Source organism: Vicugna pacos, chromosome 2 (assembly GCF_048564905.1).
Source record: "Vicugna pacos chromosome 2, VicPac4, whole genome shotgun sequence".
Lineage (NCBI taxonomy): Eukaryota > Metazoa > Chordata > Mammalia > Artiodactyla > Camelidae > Vicugna > Vicugna pacos.
In genome coordinates, this window is record NC_132988.1 from 52,765,987 (window position 1) to 52,789,897 (window position 23,911).

Consider the following 23,911-nt stretch of genomic DNA (forward strand, 5'->3'; position numbering starts at 1 on the left):
TTCTATTACATTAGTTCTAATTTTATACAATTAAATTTTAATTTTACAAATGAGAATAGACCATAGATAAAGCATTTAATTTCATCACTGGTTGATGGATTCTAAAATCAGAAAATTAATAGACAGTAATTTGATACCTTAGGTTGGTAATCTACCAGAGGCATAATATGAGAAAGAAAGGAGAATGATTAATCCACTGTGAGTAACAATTGAAGGGAGATCATTTTTATCCTAGGTAAAGCAAGTATTAGGGCAAATAGTGTTGAAATAATGAAAGGTAGAGAAGTTACTGATTGTATCTTTTTAGTCAACAAAAAGATAGGGGTCTACAATAATTTTTTATATTTATAAAACCAACCAATGAGTAGCTCTGCAGCAGAAAGAGAAAACCAAACTTATCATTGATTTTGCAACCTTTTCCCTGGCTCCCTAGAGCTAATTGCACCTGGTTTAGCAACATGGCTGGAAAGATCTTGTGTGGGACTAGGAAACCACCTTGCTTTATATTCACAGAACAGAGTCCATCTGGGAGACCTCTGATGGGAATTGGATTTTTTTTTTTAACTTTTTGTTGTTGTTGTCTAGGAGACCTGATTAAATTGCCCCTTGACCCCATTTTTAAGTCATATGAATAGGACCATCAGTTTGACCTAATAGAAGGGAACTATTTCATGGTATAATTTTGGCTAAAAATTGACAGGGAGAAAAACTGACAAACCTGTATAGGTAGTTGTTATTACACCTTAACTATAAACTGAAAGATCAACAGCGTTTCCCCCATAACTATATGGGAACATCTATTTCTGCATTTTTGTTGAGTATTCTTGGATCAGTTTTCTAGTGTAAAGTGCGTTGTGATCATCCTCTAACCGTCATTTACTGAGCTCATGTATAATGATGGTGATTAAGCATAATGACTGAACTTTATTTTTGTGTAGCATTTGATAGTTCTCAGAGAACTGAAAAAAAAAAAACCTTTTAGTTCTTAAAATAACCTTATGATGTAGGCTGCATATATTGACTTTATTATTCTGCTATTCCTAAACTTAATCAATGGAAGAACCAGCACAAAATTCTAGACCTTTAGCATGTACTTTTTAAGTCTCACAGTGTTGCCTCTCCAAACCCCATTACACTGAAAAATAACAGTAATAATAAAGAACATTCTTTGTCTTTTGGAGATATTTCAGAGAGAATCTTTCTATGTTTGATTGATCTACTTAAATTTCATTAAACAATAGATATTAAAGGCTTTAATGCTTTTAAAAATGCTCTTCTTCACTGGAGGGAATGTTCTTCTGTCCACATTTCTATTGAAATCTCACCCATCATTCCAGTAACGTATTAAATATCACTTCCTCCACACTCTTGGCAGATCTCAACTTTGCTCTCTTTAATCCTCTCTCTAAACCATTCAGTCCCCTTATAATATTTTGCTTAAAGTTCAGCCCCTTTACAGTGCTAGGGTTAAAGAAAATTTACTAGTAACAGAATTAAGATTAATGGGAGTAGAAAATAAGGGAAACTATGCATATCTTAAAATGGTAATAATTAGTACTGATTCCTTTACCATACTGTGTTCACTAGTAATAATAAAGATTCTTCCTTCCCTGAGTTTTAGTGAGACTTTGAGAATTCATTTTGCTTTGTTTTAGATGATACAGATATCAAGGGTCATTTTATTCTTCTGGTCCTCCAACCAACTGTTTATTTAGAGTCATTGTGATTTTACTGTTCTCATGTATCCACTAGAATGTGAATTCCCTGAAGGCAGGGATTATATCTCTCTTCTTGGCCATTATATGCTAGTAACCTAGTGTAGTTCGTGATACATGGTAGACAAACAAATAAATGATTGTCTTTTGTTTTTACCCTATTCTCTTCACCTTTATCCCTCAGTCAATTCTTTTTACATTGAAGTGCCATTCTCCCAGGACCCTATTGACTTGACTTCATCTTTTTTTGTTGGTCACAGTAACTCTACTTTTTCCTCTATCAAATGCTTTATATCCTTTTCTATTTACCAAACCTTTCTATTATAGGAAGATGATATATAGGATGGACCAGTTACATTTCAATATTCCTTAAAATCTGATTTTATTCAAAGCAGTAATGTACCAGATAAAAGGCTATAAGCCTAGTAGTTCTTTGCAGCTAACATGTCAGCATTGTCTCAGTTTGAACATCATTGTGTGGGACATCTGGGACAACTGGCAGAAGATGCTCTTTGCTCCTTCCACTTCATCTTCTTTTTTTCCCCACCCCTGGAGCTCTAGTAGCCATTTTTCTCCCTAGAGCTCCATGTGACTTTGAGGTGAAAAGATATGTTCCATGTATGCTGGGAGAGAAGATGGAAAGGAACTGGGCTTCTCACTAGTGCTGAGCCAACACTCATTATAGACTGCTGATTTCTATATTTTGTGAGAAAGAAAGAAGTCTCATTTGAGTTTTCGGTTATACAAGTGTATACTTGAAAGTAATCCTGTTTGAGTGAGCAAAGTAACTCCAACAGAATAGAATGTTGAGGGGACCAGTAAGATAATGGGCAATAGCAGACACCCTGATTTGGATCCTACCTTTCACTGTGACCCTGATCATTTTCAGCAAAAATACAACCATGAGAGATTGTTGTGAGTGAATTTCTTTTGGAAGCCATTAAATAGTAGAATTGCGTTGTATTGGAAAGGTGTATTTGTTGGTTTGGTTTGAAGGAGTGATGACTGTGAGGAAAATTAAATGAAACTGAAAATTAAATGAAAATTAAATGAACTGAAAGAGAGTCATAAGGGAAGTCCTAGAATTTACAGAGATGGTACGAAGCTCCTATATCCTAGATATTGTAAAATATGTTTTTATACCAAAATTACTTCAAACTCAAAAAGGTAAGAAGACCACAAAATGATTTGAGGAGAATAAAAATTACACCAAGAGTAGGTTACAATTACCATTTCATTTGTAATGAAATAAAAATCTTAACTGCTGAAAAGTGCTATAAAAGTAAGCATATTTTGATAGAAAATTGTATAAATAAAAGACTTAAGTTGCTTTAAAGGGGAAGGAAATGATCTGTGAAGTTTCACTGTGTTAGTTATTCTAGTCTTTCTCTCATTCTTGTTAGTATTGTTTGTGCCTTTCTTTTCCTCAATTGGTTGTGGGAAATTTGAGGGTGGGTCATTGCACTGTATTATTCTTTCTTGCATTTCCTGCATCAACTTGCAGTGGTTAGTATTTAACATATGTTATGGGCACACAACAAGATGTTGGTGACACCCGGCTTGGTTAAGAATTACCAGAGACTGAAAAAACATTAGGAAAGTTTAATAGGTGCGCCACTATAGGCAACAGGGGCCACACAGGAAGGAGGTACCTGTGTGAGCACCTGGGATGGGTGTGCAGGATCTTTTACTGGGGGGAGGAAGCCGTGAACACAGGGGGCTGCATGATCAGTTTATGCACAAGTACCTGATTGGTTGTAAGATCTGTCAGGGACTTCTCTGAATAATAGGTTTTATGACTTTGATAATGGCAGGATGTGAGGTCTGTCTGCCTAGGGTATTGTGAGATGTGCTATCTCCTGGGGTGATGAGTTTTGTTATGGTAAACACACATCAAGAGGAGATGTTTTATATCTTGCAGAAATGCAGGTATGTGAAGGGTCCTGCAGTGGGGAGTGGGGGTTAAGGTGTTAATGGGTACCCTGAGAGCCCAGGGGTGGGGGTTTTATGATTCCAGAGAATGCCAGCCGGCTCCACAACACATTTATAAAATTCAATTAGAGGGTTTTTTGGGGGGGGCTCTTTCATTGAACTTTTCAAAGAAAAGTATGAATGTATTAATTTTAGAGTGAAATGTGACTGTTTTTGCTAACATATTTTTAATTCTTTTATAAGGAGATAACACTTTAAAAATAATTATCCCATGAAATGTGAGTTTTTCACATTTAATGTTTATAGATGTTGTGAAAGTCATAAATCTAACAATTCTGGTAATAAAATATACACCTTAAAAACTTTTTTGAGTATTGCAATATGAATGTCTTACATATAAAGGGTGTTTTACTTTCTGAATTAAACTATGTTAAGTGGTAAAATAATAAAATTTTGCTTTGTTGCTTTGTGATAAATATGAATGTAATAGCATGAATGCTAAAGACTGTCCTTATCATTGGATAATTTTATCTTTCAAGTTCGTCATTCCTATAGTATGTGTTTTTTTTTTCTTTATGGAATTGACTTTAAATACTGCAGTGTATGCTTATGAAAATGATATAGTTATTTCAATGTTAGTGTTAGAAATAACATCAACTGCAGTCTTCCATAAATGCTTCATTGAAAGTGTAGTCTTCCTTCAGTCATGGAGTTTGGTGCTGTGTTTTATAAAAAGGAAAATACAAAGCGTTGCTTCTGAAAAGAAATTAAAAGTTAGCTTGAAACTAGGAAATCATAGAAAAAAAGGCATATGAAAGAAATGTTTTTTGACTATAAAAACAGTGATGATGATATAGTTTCATTAATGCACAAAACAGATCTTTCTATTTCTCAAAGCCAGCTTAAAATTGTTGCTCTTAATGCAGTCATCTGCTACTTCACATAATAACTTAGGGGAAAACTGTCCTTAATGTCCTGAATCTGTTAACCCTTGGACCTAAAACTGCTTAATAAATATTTGGTCAATTAATGAATTAATGAAAGAATTAATAAATTGATTGCCTGTAATATTTTGTTCAAGTATTGATTTTATGGAGTAATATCAAGTCCCGATTTATAGAAGAAAACTGGAGCACAGAAAATTTTAATTATGTACCCATGGCAATAATAAATAAACCACTAATAATAATAAATAAATAGTAATAAATGGCAGAGACAGAGGATCTGAATTCAGGCGTATCTGTAACCGAAACCCATGCATCACTTTCAACTAAATCATAGTATCTCTCAGAGTTTCTAAAACATTTATGAATAGATATAATCAAATGTATGACAATATAAGAATATATACATATTTTCATGCGTGGGGTCTTGAGTTCAATCCCCAGTACCTCCATTAAAAAAAAAAATAAAAACCCTAATTACCTCCCTCTAAAAAAATTTTAAGAATATGTACCTATTTTAAGTATACTTGAAACTAAGAATATTTTCTTTGCCCCGTATTTTGTGAGGGTGGGCTCCTTTAGTGGTTAAGTGTTATAGTGGGTGTATTTTCTTCTACTTAGGGTAACAATTATGGTTTAGAATATCCAGAATTTGCACCTAATAATTACAAACCATCTGATTTTTTTTTTTTCAGTTTTATCTTGTAGCAACCTACCCTAGAATTGGGTGGCAACTGTTTATTGCTCCAGGGACAGCTAGGGGTTGAGGAGGAGGCTCAGCTGATGTTGGCTGGAGGTCAGCTGATAATTCGTTGATCTAGACTGGCTGTTGTTGGGGCCAGTGGAGCAGTTTAGATGTGCCCCATGTGGCTCTCATTCTCCATCAGGTTAACCTAGGCATGTTCTATTCTTGGCAAGATTGGAAGAGAGCGAGCTTCATTGTATGCATCCACCCATTTCAAGCTTCTATTTGCTCTGTGTTTAAAATTTTCATCGGCATAGCATCTGTATGGGCCTAGAATCAAGGGGTTTCCTTTACATTGTACTTTCATTGCAGTGTTTCTAATTTTCTTTTCTCATCACTTGACTCCTTCTTAACCTTTGTTGAGTTTCAGTAACTTCTTTTTCCTCTAAAATGCCAAATTTATAGAAAAAGACCAATCAGACTAACAAAAGATGTGGACGTGTTGTAAGTATAACATGGAAAAACTGATTAACACATTATTCAAATGCTCATTTAATGTAAAGTGATCTCCTAACTTTGAAGACAAAGCAGGTATCTGATTTTAGGGAAAATTGCTTTCACAATACCAATTTTCTAAGTGTTAAAGATGAATAATAAACTACATGGAAATGTAAATTATGTAAGATATATTTTCCTTGCTATCTTTTGTAATTAAGTGTAGCAAATACTGTAAAATTTAAACTCTAATAGCAACAATAGTTTATTGTTAAAGCTGGCTGCCATGTTTAGTTGTCAGAGATACTCAGTATCTTCTAAAATTTTTTCCCATTTCCAAATGAAATGGGAATCATTGAGGATAAATGACAGAACCTTAAGAAAATTTAAACTAGAAGAAAGGAAAATAAAATCAAACTCCCTGGTTCATTTACTGCACTCCTTTTGGGTTTGTTATAGGTATAAAATGGAAAAACTGGTTAAAAGAATGCATTGTACTTGCTATTTAGTCAGCATTTTAATAGAGGAAAAAGAGAAGCATAATTAGTAATGGAATAAACACTATAAAGCCTCTTCTTGAATTATCAACAGCTGAGGTTCAATTGCTTTTTAGGCCATAAAATCACTGAGCTTCTAAATTTGAGGCCAAAAGAAAATTTTCTTATGAGTATCCAATGATGTGTTACAATTACTCATGCTGAATATTTTATGATTATAGATATGATAGTGAGGTATTTCTCACACCTTAAAAATACTTACATTTATTTTGAATTACTGAAATGTAATGAATATTTACTTGTTAAGTGAACTACCTACTTGAAACAAATTGTATGTGATAAAATTGAACATGTGTTATGATAGCTAAATTAAATATAAAAAATAATTAGAAGAGATAGAAGAAGCAGATGTTAGCAGCCAGTTAAACATGTTAATTATTTAAGATGGCATTGAATTGACCTGTTTGACAAAAAACAAGTACTAAAAGAAAACTTAATTGCTAACTATTTTTCCTATAAAAGCAAGAATTAACATTCTTCTGAAGATGTAATTCATTAATTTTTAATTAAAAGTTGGTTTATTTTGATTTTAAAATTAATGTAACAAATTCTATATTGGATGGAAAAATTAAAATCATTAAATATCCTTTTAGTTGTTATGTTAATGCCTATAAATACACTGTAGACTCATTAATGAAGTAGTAGAAATCATATTCTACATACAATGAATGTTCATTTTATTAATCTCTGTGTACTCATTAGTAAGAGTGTTTTATTTTTAAATATTTAGGAACAAAAGCAATTTTGTATTTGTAATTTCCTAATTTAATTTAAAATTCAACTATTTTAAATATTTAATCTAAATCTTTGTGAATGGTGTTCCTTTCTCATATTTGACTGCTATACCCAGTCTTAGATTATTAATTTTGGAAGCATATGATTTATTTAATAGGAATCTTTCCTCTGTTTACCAACAACTGCTCATAATGACTGAATAAGTAACAGTAGTGAGGGGAAGAAAACCAACATGTAATGGACAATGAGTCTTTGAGAAAGGTTGGTTTGGAGGTCCTGTATTTTGTTATAAATTTTGCATTTTGTGTTAAAAGATGCCATATAGTCTATTGGCCCAACCAATATTTAAATCCTTTAAAAATATCCCCAACTAAATATATTGAGCTATTTGAACCTCCCAGTGTCAGGAAAATTTTCAAGCACCCTAAAACTGCTAATTTCATTTTTTTTTTTTACCACCTCTGCAAGTTAGAAGATTCTCTTTAATATTCAGCTGAATTGGATTTTCCTAAAGCTTTCAGTTATTGGTCCTAATTTAACCCAGTAAGAATACCCAGAATAGTTTTACCGCTTTTATATTTGACCACTCATTAAATATTGAGTGCTACAGTGTTTATCTACATTTTTTCTTCAGTAAATACAACATCCCAGTTTCTTCAACTGTACCTAATATGAAATGGTCTTGAAGTTTTTAATTACTCAGTTTATCTGACACTATTAGTCCAACTTCTCTAGGCTTTCCTGTGGTAACAAACAACCCTATAATCTTAGTGGTTATACAAACAGAGGTTAATTTTTCACTCATATAATAGGTCAGCTATTTATTTGCTGAAGTTTTCCTCCATATATCTTCATTTTAGGATGTAGGCTGAAGGAGCAGCCCCTAAGTGATGCCATTTAATAGAGGAAAAAGTGTAAAATTTGCTCCAAACTGTTGTATATCTTTTACATGTATTTTGCTCATATATTTTGCTTTTACTCATTTTTTTTAAGCTAAAGCAAGTCGTATAGTCATATCTAACATTAATGGGATAGGGAAATACATACCTGCCACTTGAATGCACTCTAAATCACACAGCAAAGGGCAGAGATCTACAAGCCTCTTAAAGGAAGGACAGTGAACAATTAAGAATAATAACACAATCTTGAACACGTCCTGTCTTTCTCAATACGTCACTTAAAGTGAAGTTCCTAAGATTAGACAGAACACGGGGAGTGTTCTGAGCAGTTCTGAGTAGAGTCTCATTATTGTTCTTGTTCTACATTCTGCATTCTTAATTCAGACCAAGATTTGCAACAGCTCTTTAGCAGTCATATTGACTAGGCCTCTGTTATTGATCATGGCTATTCTTTATGACCATCCTGAAAAGTCTCTGCACTATGTATGATTACTTGTGATTGCATGTTAGCTATATTCTCCATACTTAGTTGAACGCAAATATAGGACAAAAGTTAAGAATTATAATAGAGTATCAGCACTAAACACTAAGTTGGAGACTATGACAGGGCCCTACATAGTCTTATTATGTGGAGGGTAAGTGATATGTTTAGATTTACCATTTATCACTTACCACTTGGCATCCCTTGGTCTGGATGCATCTGTGTCTAAGAAGCGAAGAAAAAGGGTAAGTAAGATAGGCCCAAATGTTTTTTTCAATGCCATGGCATTATTTCTTGGTTAATGAGGAATTTAGATGCTATTAATTATATCAATCAACACACTTTTTTCTCTTGAGAGGAGCAAGATAGATGGTAAGGAAAAAAACCAGACATGTTTCTTACTATATTAGTAAAAATTCCATCACCACTTCTTTTACACACATACACTTTTAATTACTCCCACTCGTCTTGTGCAATTCTTTCTTTAGTCTTAACTGCAGGACCTAAACTTTATTCCTGCTGTATTTCCTTTGTAGTGTAGTTTACTTGTCTACTGAGGTTATTTTGGATACCAATTCTCTCATAAGATATATCCTCGATCCTTCCAGCCTTGTATCCTTTAACCTCCAAAAGAACAATTATTTGTGGTATATTTGCTTTGTACTAAGGCATTGGGCTGAATATGACAGATACAGTAGTGCACAAAATTCATACAGCCTCTGACTTAACATGTCTTATAGTCTGGACAGGGAGATCAGCTACTATACAAATACTTTATAATTGCAAACCAAAGTCAGTGCTGTGAATAAAAGTAAAGGATACTGTGGAAGTGTATAGAGAGGGGGTCTGTTTTAGTCTTCAGATTAGGAAGGCCACCCTAGGTAATTGCCAACTGAATTGAGGTCTATGAAAGCTTGCTCTGTGTGTATGTGTGCAGTGTGTTGTGGAGGTTGGGTTTGAAGAGTGATCCAGGCAGAGGCACCACTATGTTCTATGTTCTATGACTCTGAGCAGAGCACATTCAAAGAACTGAAAAAAGGGAAGTGTGACTAAAATGGAGAGTAGGGAAGAGAGGTACAAGACAAGGGTGGAGAAGTGGGCTTGCATCAAATCATGTAGGCCTTGCAGACCGTATTTAAAATGTTTAATCTTTATGCAATGAAAAATGTGACTTCAGTAACATCATTTAAGATGAAGATAAAAAATGCTGAACACAGTGATGTCAAGAAAATCAAGAGCAATATCCTACTGGTTAGTGTTGATAATTAATCAGTAATTTGCATAACATCATACAGAATGAGTTCCCTTTCCTGGTAGTGCTGGTCACGGGTTCACTGTATGGAGCTGGACATGGAAGAGGGAGTGCCTGTCTCTGGAATGCCAGAAATGACTATATGACGGGAATAAGACCCTGAAGTGAATTTTGAAGCTGAGCTTAATAAGCTGTAAAAGCAAAGATCAGATGAGTCTAGAGAAATATTAATTCCTATAGGTATTAAAAAAATAACAACTGGGGTCAAAGAGTGAAGGCTGAAGGCTGAGCATAATCTGACTTTGTCTAAATAGTTGCCTAGAACAGGTGTGCTTTTGTCTGGACTGATTCATACGAGAGTTATAGTGTGGTATGTGAAATAGCCAAATGTGAAGTATGTATATTTACATTAAATAATATAGCCCTTGTAGCATTGATATAGTGAGAAATTATTCAATTGCCTTGATAAAGTCTAGATAGACCATATTTATGGCTCACTATTCCACAGAGTAGCAAACTGAGGAACATTGACCTATTTGTAGAATCTACCCTTTTCCAATTAGAAAAAGCAATTGAAATTACTTTAAACCATTTCTGCTTCCTCACACCTCTCATTTTCTTTACACTCCTTCCCATATCACTGTAATGCTCCTGTAATTTAAATTTCAATTTGCTTCACTTTCCTGAGCATCTAAACTGATAGATTTGAATTTCCTAAATTTGGATTTCTGAGAAGACATGTGCATTCCTGTTTGGATTTCTGTTTCCCTTATTATCAACCTTTCCCTGCCCTTTTCAATTACCTAAAATATACTAAGCTGAGACAAGAAAAACAATTTGGAGTTGCAGCCAACTTAGAGCAGGGGATTCTGCTACCAGTTAAGTCGTGCCATACTATGAGTAAATCACTAGATGTAAATAGTCTGTCTTACCTATTTTTTTTTTAATTTCTTAAGTTATAAACATAACTTAAAACATTTTCAGAAGGTACAACTCATTTGGGGCGTAGCCTTCCTAATTTAATTCTTTTAGATAGAGTGATCATATAATATTACTCATTTAAGAGGCCTTTGAGAGAAAAAGGGCTCTATTAATAATGTTCAGGCAAAAGGCACAAAATAAGACTATGCTAGTCAAATTGGAACATTTGGTTACCCTATTTATAGGTCCTATATTTGTCCTTAGTTAAATGCATCTCATAAAGCTTTGATGTGAAATTCAGTAAACTACACAACAGAAATGTGTAGCATTACTTAACATTTAAATATACTGGAAGGCTTTAAAATCCTTGCCATTAGATTTAAATGATCTTTTGCTTGTATAGAATTTTAGCCTGTGTTTTAGCCTGTCTTTGTATTTAAAATGATTAGTCTTTTGTTTTCTAAAATCCAAGGTCCAGATGTTTGGGCAGCATGTTTAAATTTACCATTAGCACCTATATGCTACATAAGTAACTAACACTGTATAGGTAACTACGTGCTGGTCTTTATTTCATTCTTGGGGTAGAAGGCTCTTATTTTCTGGTATTAATATTTGTATCCAGTTTTTCTTTTTGAATATATAACACAGAATATTATATTTGCAGTTAGGTCTTCTGAGAGTCAAGACCAAGAGAACATTATACAGATTTAATCAAGAAGCTTTGAATATGAGAGCAAAGAGATGTGTTAACACTTACGCAAAAACTGTAATACATTGTTCTCTTTTAGCAATAAGATTTTAACAATAATATATCTTTGCATAATCTGATAATGATAGCTAAGGAAATGAAAATATTTCACAAGAAATTGAAGAGTTCTTGAATGACTCGTTCTGTTTTTTTTTGTCTTGAGGCAATTTTTAGTTTTCAGTTTGGAATACTTTTAGTCTGTGTTTAGTTTGGATTTAATGTAAAGTATTTTTCAAATAGGAGAGAGGCAATAGCTTTGATTTTCTTTTCCACTGCTGTTGTAAAATAAGATTTTCTTTCTGTATCTTTTTTACCCCTGGGGCATTTTAGCTTCATGCTCCTCATAATTGAAGTAAGTGTGTGTGTATTTGTTAATGGTGTTCACCTCTATAAGGCAAATGAGATTCTTTTCATAGGGAGAATGCTTCCTATTAGGACAAAAGCTCTCATTTTTTTTAGCTGTCCCCAGTCATGTTTTCCTTTTCCTTCTGTTATCAGCTGCTAGCTTTATGGGCAGAACAGGTCTGAACCTAATGCTCCTGTAAAGATTGGTCACTAGGGAACGCATAGAATGTGCTTTATCTCAAATGTGTTAATCCTACTCTATTAAGAAGAAGAAAGATAAATCTGACAGAAATGAAAAATACAAAATGAGTCATTTTGTTTCTGTAGGGTTAAAAGATCTTTAGAAATATATTTTTCTTTCAAAATAAGAAAAAGGAAAGAAATCCTGCCACCAATAAAAGTGTTGTTAGACACTAGCTGCACTGAATACATATTTAAATATATCTTTAAAAACTCCAAAGTTTCTTTATAGCAAAGGAAGCAAAATGAGAAGATAACCTATGGAACAGAAACAAATATTTGCAAACCACGTATCTGATAAGAGATTAATCTCCAAAATATATAAGGAACTCCTACGACTCAATAGCCCAAAAAACTCTAATAACTATTAAGAAATGAGCTAAGGACTTAAGTAGATAATGTTGCTCCAAAGAAGGCATATAAATGACCCAACAAGTATGTTAAAAAACGCTCTGTATCACTAATCATCAAGGAAATGCAAATCAAAACCCCAATGAGATATTATCTCACACCTGTCAGGATGGCTTTTATCAAAAATAGCAAAAGACAACAAGTGTTGGCAAGAATGTGGAGAAACTGGAACCCTTGCACACTGTTGGTGAGAATGTAGATGGTGCAGCTGCTATGGAAAGCAATATGAAGTTTCCTCAAAAAATTTAAAGAAGAACTATCATATGATCTGGCAATCCTATTTTACTTTTTTAACTGAAAAAATTAAAATCAGAGTTCTGAAGAGATTTTAGTACTCCCATGTTTACTGCAGAACTATTTACAATAGCTAAGGTGTGGAAACAACCTAAATATCCGTTGACAGATAGATGGATAACGTATTATATATATACATTGGAATACTATTCAGCCTTAAAGAAGAAGGAGATTCTGTATATGGGACAACGTGGATGAACCTTGAGGGCATTATAGTGAATTAAATAGGTCAGTCTCAGAACAACAAATACTGTATGTTCTCACTTGTACAAAGTATCTAAAATAGATTCATAGAATCAGTGAAATCGTGGTTCCCATGGACTAGGAGGAGGGGAAAGGGGTAGTTTCTAATCAATGGCACAAAGTTTCAATTAAGCAAGATGAATAAGCTCTAGAGATCTAGATATACCTCTAGTCAACAATAAAGTACACATAAATGTTTTTTAAGAGAGTAGATCTTATGTTGTGTTCTTACCACAATATGAAATCTTGAAAATAACCTTGAAAAATTGAAGTGGAAACTTATGTTTCCATGTTTTAAAACCCAAGGACCCTGAAGATGGAGCAGATTTTTTTTTTTCCCAGTCTACTAGTCTGTACTTTGGCTATGCATTTTTTTATTTTAATTGTATTTTCCTAAATTGTAGCCATATATATTAGTTAAACATTTAATTTACTTAATAGTAAAACCAGCAAAAAAGTGGTGGTGAAAAATTGTTCCTAAGTGAATTCTGGAATTCTTAATAGAGGTTCCAGGAAGATAAAACCCTCAGGATGCTATGTGAACTAGGAGGAAAAAAGGCCATCATTTCCATCTCTTCAAAAAAAATTTTTTATCTTGTTCTTTCTTAATTAGAGGGAAAATGTCTTTTATTTTTTTATCATTTCCCCAACTGACTGTGGTAGTAGAATAGTGGCCTCCCCAAAGATATATCCTAATCCTCAGAACCTGTGACTATGTCTTGTTACAAGGTGTACTCATTTGCTAAAGCTGCCATACCAATCACAAACTGGATGCCTTAAACAATAATTTATAGCCACCGCTCTAGAGGCAAGAAGTTCCCATAAAGATGTCAGCAGAGGGCATGCTCCCTTTGAAACCTGTGGAAGAGAATCCATTATTGCCTCTTCTAGTCTCTGGTGTTTGCTTGGCCTTCCTTGGCTGGTATATGTGTCATTCCAGTCCCTGCCTACATGGTCACATGGCCATCTTCCTTCTGTGTGTCATATTGTCTGCTTTTATTATAAGAGCAAGTTGATACCAGATTAAGGACTCACCGTCCTCCAGTACGAGCTTATTTTAACTAATCTACAACAACACTATTTCCAAATAAGGTCACATTCTGAGGTCGTGAGAATTACAACTTCAGCATATCTTTTTGGGTGACACGTTTCAACCCATAATATGTGGCAGGAATAATTAAGGTTACAGGTTGCTAATCAGCTGATTTTGAGATAGGGAGATTATCCTGGATTTATCAAGGGGGACCAGTATAATCACAAGAATCCTTATAAATGTAAAAGGGAAGCAGGAGGCTCAGAGTGATTCATTGTGAGAGAGATTTAACATGCTACTGCTGACTTTGAAGACTGGAGTTGTGAGCCAAGGAGTGTAACACTAGAAGCTAGAAAGTGGATTCTCTCTTAGAGCTTCCAGAGAGGAATGCAGCTCCACAGACATCTTAATTTTAGCCCAGTGAGATCCATTTTAAAACTTCTTACCTCTAGAGCTATGAGAACATAAGTTTGCATTAGCCCCCCACCCTTCCGTGTTTTCTGCAAAGGCTAATGGCAAAGGATCATCCTCCCCTGACATCCTCTGATACAAGACCAACTCCATCTTTTCTCATGACACTCTCTGCAATGGCCTGAATAACTGTTTCCTTAATTGTCCAGTGTATTTTGTCTTTCTCATTAGGTAACAATTCAAATGTAAATATTATGTAGCCATTTTCCTAGGTCTTTTGCAGTGCCCTTCCCTAGCAGGTATATTATTTCCAGATTTCTGTCATCTTGCTAAATCCTTTTTCTGTTTTCCCATCTCAAATGTCTTGTCTCTGTAATTTATTGGGTTCTTCATACTTTTCCTGTCTGGAAGGCCAGAACAAAATAAAATCAAATATCTTTCATTTTCTAAAAGAATCTTTTATTTCCTTTTAAAAAATATCCTTTCTTTACAGATCATCCTCTAGGGCCTCTCTATTCTCACACAAATGTCCTTCTAAAATGGTTTGAAAAACTAAAATAATTTTTTCCTGAAATATCTGCCACCACCTCTTCACATACCATTTTATTTCTCGTTTAAAAAATTGGAGGCCAGTAATTCAGTTCCCCTAAAGCCTAGACTGACAACTTCAAATAGTATGTGAAAATAATAACTATAAATAACTTTAATTAAAATTACTTACATTTACAATATATCTCATTTAGTAATGTTTACCAACAACTTTGTAATGCAGATTTTCTTTTCTTCAGTGAAGGTGACTGTGTGTCAGAGAAAGTAGGTGTCTTGCTCTTAATTTTATATAGTAAATTAAGGCTAATGTAAAACCAATGCTATAGTAACAGATGCTAAACTCACAACCTATTCAACCTACCTACATCCCTGTTAAATATGTATAAGAAAATGACAAGGAAAACACACATTACACAGAAACAGGATGAACTCACTGACCACTAATAATGCATGAATACATTTGTTTGGAAACTTGGTATTTTTGAGTTAGTGGATGCTTTGGTCTCATTGTACATAAAGTAAATATTAATCAGAAGGAGATCTGTTGTTTTGTGTTAGGGATATATATGTATATGTGTATGTGTATGTACATACATATGTTTAGAAGTAAAAATAGTGTTAATTGGAAAGTTTTTAGTGTCAAAGAATATTTCAAGAAGGACTTCCTTTCAAAGTATTTACTTTCTTGTAACCACAAGTCTGAGTTAAGCCCATATTGCACTTGAGAGTCGATCTCACAGAGCAGAGCATTCACCTAATTGCTGCCTAGCGTTAGTTATAGTAAGAAAATGCATTTGTGATTATAGTGTGCTTAATTAGGAGAAGAGATGCTTGTAATATAATTAACTTTATTTTGGGGGAAGGTCAGGGAGGAGTTTTCAGACGATTTTTGTTATGAAGAAAAGATGAAAGGATGAGTTAATGAAGAGACAGAATTGAATTATCAATTAAAAGTCCTGGACCAAGTTTTCATCTTAATGGATACGACATGTCATATGCAGCAAGTATAAATACAGAGCGTATCTATGAACACATCTTTCAATTGATGTTTTTACTACTTGGAAGAAAGTCCAGAGGTCTTGAAATAGTAGGTGCATTCTTAAGCGGCTCTTACAAATGATTGTTTTGAGTTATAATCAACAGTAGTAGCTTGCTGCCTTATTTCCTAGTCGCTTACTATAGCAAAAAGGAGTCCATCTACCCAGAGAAGATAGGATAATAGAAAAGGGAGGCAATGTGATAAGCACATAGAGATTTAATCAGGTGTATGCAGATTTAAAAAACTGTTTTAAATGGTCTATTACCAGTTTTATTCTGCTGAAATTGAAAGGAGGAAAATAGAAATAGTGGAAATGCTCCTGTACTTCTTGAAATTAGAGGAAGGAACAAGGAATTGAGGGAATTCCTCCTAAGAAACACTAATTTCTCCTTAAACTAGGAGGCAAAATCATTTTCTGAACAGACAGTGAATTGGAACAATCTATAAAGAATGTAGGAGGGGATACTTCTCTTGCATTTTTAATAAGTTTATCCATCTAATGATTTCTAAATATAAAACATCACAGTATGCTAAGGTAGGATGTGTCATGGAGTGATTCATTCACGTCCTTCAACAGGTGGGAAGATTTGAAATAACTCTTGTCCCCGAAGAGGAAGGAGAGAAAAAGATAATTTATTTTTTTTAAAGCAGAGGCAGAGTAAAGAGAATACAGAGGAGAAAAATTGATTGGAAACGAATTAGAGATATACTCAGGCAATGTTGGTTTGTCCAATAGAAGACACAGTTTTCTTTGTTGATGTGAATCTAACGCCAGGTGTCAAGAGTATTTGTTTTACATTTTTAGAGCATCTCTGACCTAGCTGTGTTTTCTAAGACTTTTATCCATGGACTTCTAAATGTTTAAAACCAAAGAACATAGCATGGAGTAAAGATAGGAATACATAAAAATAAGATGGATCTTATACATCTTTCATAGAGGATAATTTTCTAAGAATTCAAATTTAGAGCTTTCAACCAGTCTTCAGCATATTCAGGGAGCCCAGTAAATATAAATTAATTTAAAGGCTTAGCTGATTTATTTGTTTAATACAATATTGGTCAAATTTAGATATACATACAATGCCAGTCTGTATTTGAGAACTAAATATTTTATAAACATAACAAATAAAGATGGAGAGAAATGAAGGGAATATAAAGTTTATTTTCTTGAGGAAATGGACAATTTATACTACTAGGGAAAAGAAAATGCAGTATGTCTGTGGAAAATAGGCTTATGTCAGAGAAAATAAAGATAACTCAGTTGTAGAGCAGATATTGATAAATGTTTACAACAGCAAAACATCCTAGAGCATACAACATGAGCATAATTTTTCCCCTTTGAACTATTATGTTGCTTTCCATGAACCACTTATTCAGGTAGAATGTTTTTCAGGGTTTTATACATTATGCTCTGTTTGCAGTTACAAGTACATTGTTAGAGGACATGCCTTAATTACTAATAGATATGTTGTACAATTCTCTGCTAGACTTGAAAAATATTTTATACTTGAGAAGCTATAGGTAAAGACTCAATTTTTATTAGGTATTTATTAGGTAAATGAAAATAATAAAAATGAAAAAATACACCTTTTCCCCCAAGAACTTGCCACACACAAAAAAAGATTTTTTCTTTTTCTGTCTTTCTCTCTCTTTTTTTTTTTTTTTTTGAAGTTTGAAGATGAGCAGAAGCCAGAATTAACCTTGTTGGTTTAATTTGACCTCATTAACCTCAGTCACCCATTTTACCGAGAGTGGTGTTTCCAAAAATATGGTCAGCAAAACTAGCCACAGGATATTCCTGTGTCATGAATGAGGTAAGCAGATTCTAGGGTGGCCTTGATGATTCTCGGGTCTGGCATTCATGGCCGTGAGTTTAGATCTATGATAACAGACAGGGGAGAAAAGGTTGTATGTGCTAATGCTGGTAGTTGGGCAGATGGTAATGGAGGGCCTATGGAAATCTCCTCCAATTAATTTTCTCAATGAGACAGTAGATACTATAACCGGCTGAGAGTGAGGATTTATTGGGTGATTGAGAAGAGAGAAGTTGTGAAATAGTCATTTAGGAGCAGGAGACTACATAGACCAGACAGAAGTAGTATGATGAATGGTATCATTAAGAGTTCATAGAGATGGGAATTAGATATCTAAGTCTGGGGATTGGGAGAGAAGTCTGGTCTAGACATAGAAATTTGGGAATTAAGAACCCATCTGATGAGGAATGAAGTCAGGAAAGATGATGGAGTAGGAAGCACCAGGAATGTCCCTCTACTACAAAACAGTTGTGCTAGCAGAAATTTAAGTGTCTATTTGAACACAGCAGTATCAAGAGGATAGCCTGGCTAGTAAATTGCTGTTAATATCTTTCCATTGCAGCCTTTAGTGCAGTAGCAACTGCCCAACCCTCACACTCTGCCCATGGCAGGCAACAGTGGGGATGGAAACCTATTTCTGGATTGAGTTGTTGGAGCCAGGGTGGGCAGTAAGGACTTTGTATTTCAAATATTGGGACTCTGTGTTCTGATTGCATACTGATCAGCTTGGTGCACCAAAGGCAGATAACCATTCTTTTAGTCCCTAGTATCCTTCCAGGGTATTTAAAAGTACAGAACCTGGTTATTTTTCGGTCACTCAAAAACAGCCATGCACACAGGGGATGCCCAGGAAAAGTCAGGCTTACAAAAGACCCGAGACGGCCTTAAGCTTTCAACTGTGTTCATGAATAGGAAGGTTTAATATTGTTTAGATCACTCCTCAGAGTGACTCAACACAATTTGTGTCAAAATTCCAACAGCCATTTTCTCAGAAATTGAAAAGCCAATCCTCAAATATATAAGGAAATGCAAGGGGCCCTGGTTAGCCAAAACAACCTTAAAAAAGAAGAAGAAAGTTGGAGGATTCACATTTCTTGACTTCAAAACTTAAAACAAAGCTGTAGTAATAAAAAAAATATGGTACTTGCATATGAACAGTTAGACCAATGAGATAGAAAGCATAACAATAAACCCTCATACATATGATCAGTTGATTTTCAGCAGAAGTGCCAGGACTATTCAATGGGGGCAAAGATAATCTTTTCAACAAATGGTGCTAGGAAAACTGGATATCCACATGCAAAAGAGTGAAGTTCTATATATACCTCCTACAACTCAACAACAAAAAACCAAACAAGCCAATTTAAAAAAAATGGGCAAAGTTCTTAAGTAGATATTTGTCCAGTGTAGATATACAGATGACTAATAAACACATGAAAAGATGCTCAGAATCACTAGACATTAGAGAAATGAAAATCAAAAGCAAAATGAAATACCACTTCACAACTACTAGTATGGCTATAATAATTTAAAAAAAAAAACAGAAATAGCAAATGTTGGCAAGGATGTGGAGAAATTGAAACCGTGTGTTTTGATGATGGGAATATAAAATGGTGCATATGTTATGGAAAACAGTGTAGTGATTTTGCAAATGGTTAAACATAGAACTACTATGTGACCCAGCAACTCCACTGCTATGTATAGATCCACAAGAACTGAATGCATATACTTGAACTTATGTTTGTACATCCATGTTCATAGCTAAAAAGATGGAAACAACCCAAGTGTCCATCCAGGATGAGTAGATAAATAAAACATATTATATACATACAATGGAATATTATTCAGCCATAAAAGGGAATGAAATGTTGATATATGTTGTAACATGAATAGACCTTGAGATCATCATACTTTATGAAATAAGACACAAAAGGACAACTATAGTATAATTCTACTTATATGAGGTACCTAGAATAAGCAAATACATAGAAAGTAGAGATTTCCAGGTGTTGAGGAGAAGGCAGAGGGGGCAATTATTATATTTAATGGGTACAGAATTTTGTTGGGATGATGAAAACGTTTTGGGCATAGATAGTGGTGATGATTATACAACATTGTGAGTGTATTTAATGATACTAAGTTGTGCTCTTTCAAATTGTTATTATGCTTTGAATATTTTACTACAATACAGCTTTTTTTAAAAATTTTAAAGCAACCCATCTGAAATTTGCATTCAGGAATTTAGAGTGAGTCCAATCAGTATGGTTGAGTATTTTTCTTTAGTGTTGCAGGAATGATTGACATATCAATGAATAATTGAGATAATTTACATCTAATAGGAAGATATTCTACTATTTATATATATAAAAAAAAAGCTCTAGGAGTTCAGAGAACTAAGAAATTAGAATGAGTTAGAGTGGTTGAAAAAGGTTGTGAAGGATACAGGATTTGAATAGAGGCCTGAAGGACTTTAGTATTTGAATATATGAGAGAAGAGGAAATTAAATCTTGGTAAGGGAAATAAGGTATATAAGTCTTTGATTCTGTAATTAGCATACTGTATTCTAGAGTAGTGATATAGGCTTAATTTGAGCAGATGATTAATGTATAGACATTATAGGATAGCCATTATGGAACATGTGTGGGGTGAAGACATGTAAGGTGGTATAAAACTAGATTTTAAACGATCTTGAAAAGTAGGGTGAAGAGTTTGGATATTTTTCTCTATGGAACTGTGAGCCAGTGCTTTAAAGCAGAGAGGTGATAGGGTATGATCAGTACTTTAGGAATAGTATTAAATGAGTAGTGCTACGTTGGGTGGATTAAAGTGAAGTTAGAACATATTAAACAAGAAATATAGAGAAATTATTTTTCTCATCCTAAATCTAATGTGACTAGCTCTGTGACTTTGAGGAAATCATTTAACCTCCCTAAGCTTCAGATTTTTCATCTGTAAAATGAAGGTATTAGGTTTTTCATTATGATGGAATATAATAAAGTCATTAAAAAAACATAAGAGTGTTCTGAAACACTCTTAGGATCTGCTGATAAGATGCTTTAGTAAAATATTAATTGAAGAAAAAGAATATATAACAATTTCTACAGAATATGATTCCATCAGAAAGTAAAACAAAATCGTGTGTTAATAATGAATATTATTCACTTTAAAAGACATGGAAGTAAATGCAGCAAAATCATCAGTTCTATAAGAACTGATTTTTTATTAATTAGTTTTTCTATTTTTATGGTTTGTAAATATAATGAGCATCTACTACTTTTTAATGAAAAACAAGTAATAAAAGGGTTTTTGATTCTAGATTAGAACTTGAGCTTCTGGAGTATTACAGTGTTATTGGTAAGGTGCTGGGGACCCAAAATGGGAAGATGGCAATATGTATGTATAGAAAGAGATCTGAAGAAAAATCTAAGGATGATTGGCAGGTTGTAGTAGTTGAGAATTCAAAGTCATCACATGATCTACTTTATTTTCCTTCAGTTTCTTTACTGCAGGGCACCTCAAATAAATTTCTATCTATTGGTCATATCTGACCTACTCCAAATTGATTCTCATAAATACAATTAGGGCTTGACTATTTGGCAATTCATTTATATCTATCTATTCGACTCAATGAATACTTTTCACAGTAGCTGTTCCAAACTTTTGGCTCTTTCCTAAAAATCTCTAATTCCCTATTGAACTCTTTTTTTTTTTCCCTCTCACTTATGATAGAAATTTCTTAATAGAAATACCCTCTATTTGACCCTCATCCATCTTGTGTCTAACCATTAATAGTATCTTATTTTCCTCCAAAAAGTATCTCCATTTGGAAAATGAGTTGCGTGGTTATCATAACTTTAAGAAACGTACGAAACTATTTTGCTGTTGTGTTAGGGGTCCCTAAGGCTACTCCCAGAGTTGGTGACTCACTAGAACTCTTAGGAATCGGTACAACTGTTATACTCATAATTACTATTTATTGTAATGAAACGATACAGATTAAAATCAACCAAGGGAAAAGGTACCTGAGATGGAGTCCAGGAGAAACTAGGCACAAGGTCCCAGGTGTCCTATCCCAGTGGAGTGGCATGGAGGCACCTAATTTTTCAGCAGTCATGTGTGACAGCATGTGAGAAATGTTGTCGAAAAGAAAACTCACCTGAGCCTGGTGTCCACAGTTTTTATTTGGGGTCAGTCACAGAAGACAGGACTTTTCTTTGAAATGCTCAGGGTTTGAGCAAGCCAGCCTGCTGAGTTAACCCTTTCCTGAGCAGTAGTTGATACCTGAGAATTTTATGTTCTGAAGTTCTTGCCATACAGCATCTTACAGTATTTGTAGTATTTTCTCATAAGAAGAAAAGGGACTAGACAAAGTAACCATGATCATTAAGTGTCTACAGAGCACCATGCTTAAGGTTTCCATGAATTATTTTATTTATATAATAATCTTATTAATGAAGTGTCCCCTACCTTAAGAGACTACTGTGTTTTTATTTTCAGCTAATTTCTTCAAATATATAAGGTTTGTATTTTTTAGGTATCACCACCTGAAATATAGCTCTTAAATGACTAAAGTTCTTAGCAGTCTTTTTTATAAAGCTAAAGTTCTTTTTCTCATATTTAATCTTTCTAGTTGTTGCTGCATAGGTTGATCAGATCCTTCTTGAAGATCTCTCCCCACTTAACATCAATTTTGTTTATTCTTCTGTTTAGTTTTCTTCCTACCTCTTCAACTTATCCTTAGCTAGTTTTACTCTTTTCTTCTCCACTCTCCATTCCACTTGGCTTTTGAAATGTGGAAAATTAGCTATTTTGAAAATCCTCACATTAGAAAGGAATGCTGAATGAGATATAACAAGCATCCTTTGAGATGCAGAGCTGAGCTTTAGAGAAATCAAGAGCTTCTAAGAAGTATTATCTCGAGTCATAAACAGTTATTAATGTACTAACTGCCTCGTGGAGGGTAAGGGGTAGGCATTTTGATAACTACAGAGAGTAAACGGAAACCGATATGTATACACAAAACCAGAATTTTCTAAGGGCTGCATTATCAATTAAAGGATGGGCTGGGAAAAAATATCTAGTAGCAAATAAAGACGATAAGAAAGCATTTTATTTTGACCTGAATAAAAAAAATTCTTCTCTGAGAATGCATATTTATGTCTGTACTGAAGTTTCATGTTTGCATTATATACTACTTTCATGATTTGACTTCAGCCTGAGAAAATGACATATAAAGTAGTTGTATGTTGTATTATCCCTTGGGTGCTTGGCAGAAGCAAAACCTGTCTGCACGAAACTACCCTTTACCCAGTCGTCACAGGATTCTCATAAATAAACCCTGCTGAACAAAAGTTCACAATCCACAATTAAAAGTTGCACATGTAAATAATATGTTTGTAGAAAGAACAAACATCAGAAATAGTTCTTTTCCAAGACCTTTAGAAAGTAGAATTATTAGATATAGACTACAAAATAGCCTAATATGTTTCCTAGAGTTATGGAAACCATATATTCATTCTCCACAGGAATGTACTTTTCAGAATGAAATGGGCCATTATAAATAATTACACACAGGACAAGGGTACTAATTAGGCACTGTTCTGGGCTAACTGAGATGTATGGTCACCTAATTTAAAGTAAATCTCCCAAAAGTTTTCTCCCTTGGATCTGTCTGTACATCAATACAACAATTAAATACATTTATTTAAATTATTCTATTTTAATTTTTATTAATTCAGACTGAGCTATTTCCTAATTTAAGTTGGTAAGTTTTTATAATATTGCTATTTCTATTTTGGCATAGATATTTTCCCTAGTATGTTTAGTTAGCAAAAGATACAGAATAAAATAGTGAATAATGAGTGAGTAAAAGCCACTCATGTAGTGATACTGAATATGAAAAAGTAGTGTGAACATGTACTATGTAACTAGTATAGTCAGTATAGATGTAAAGGGTAAACGTACTTACCCCTTCAGCTTTATCATGTCTCAGAGCTTCCACATTTTTAGGTTTGAGTAAAGCAAGACAAAATTAATAGTAGTAAGAGGCATGGAAGCTCCTTGACTTTATGCTTCACGTGATTTTGTGAATCATTTTATTTATTCTGTTCATAGACATAGTTCATTATGTACATTGATTTGTCCCTTGTAATGATTCCTCTGGCAGC

The 23,911-nt window shown here is 33.9% G+C and overlaps 1 protein-coding gene and 1 long non-coding RNA gene across 21 annotated transcripts in view; one reads left to right on the plus strand and one right to left on the minus strand.

The window, feature by feature from the left end:
- STPG2 (sperm tail PG-rich repeat containing 2) overlaps positions 1–23,911 on the plus strand; it is a 436,638-nt gene that overhangs the window by 191,569 nt on the left and 221,158 nt on the right. The window lies entirely within an intron of this gene.
- Positions 5,315–8,269, minus strand: LOC140686395 (uncharacterized). The gene is made up of 2 exons (XR_012060182.1): positions 8,111–8,269; positions 5,315–5,721 (listed from the first exon to the last, which is right to left on the minus strand). It is a non-coding gene; the product is annotated as an uncharacterized lncRNA (long non-coding RNA).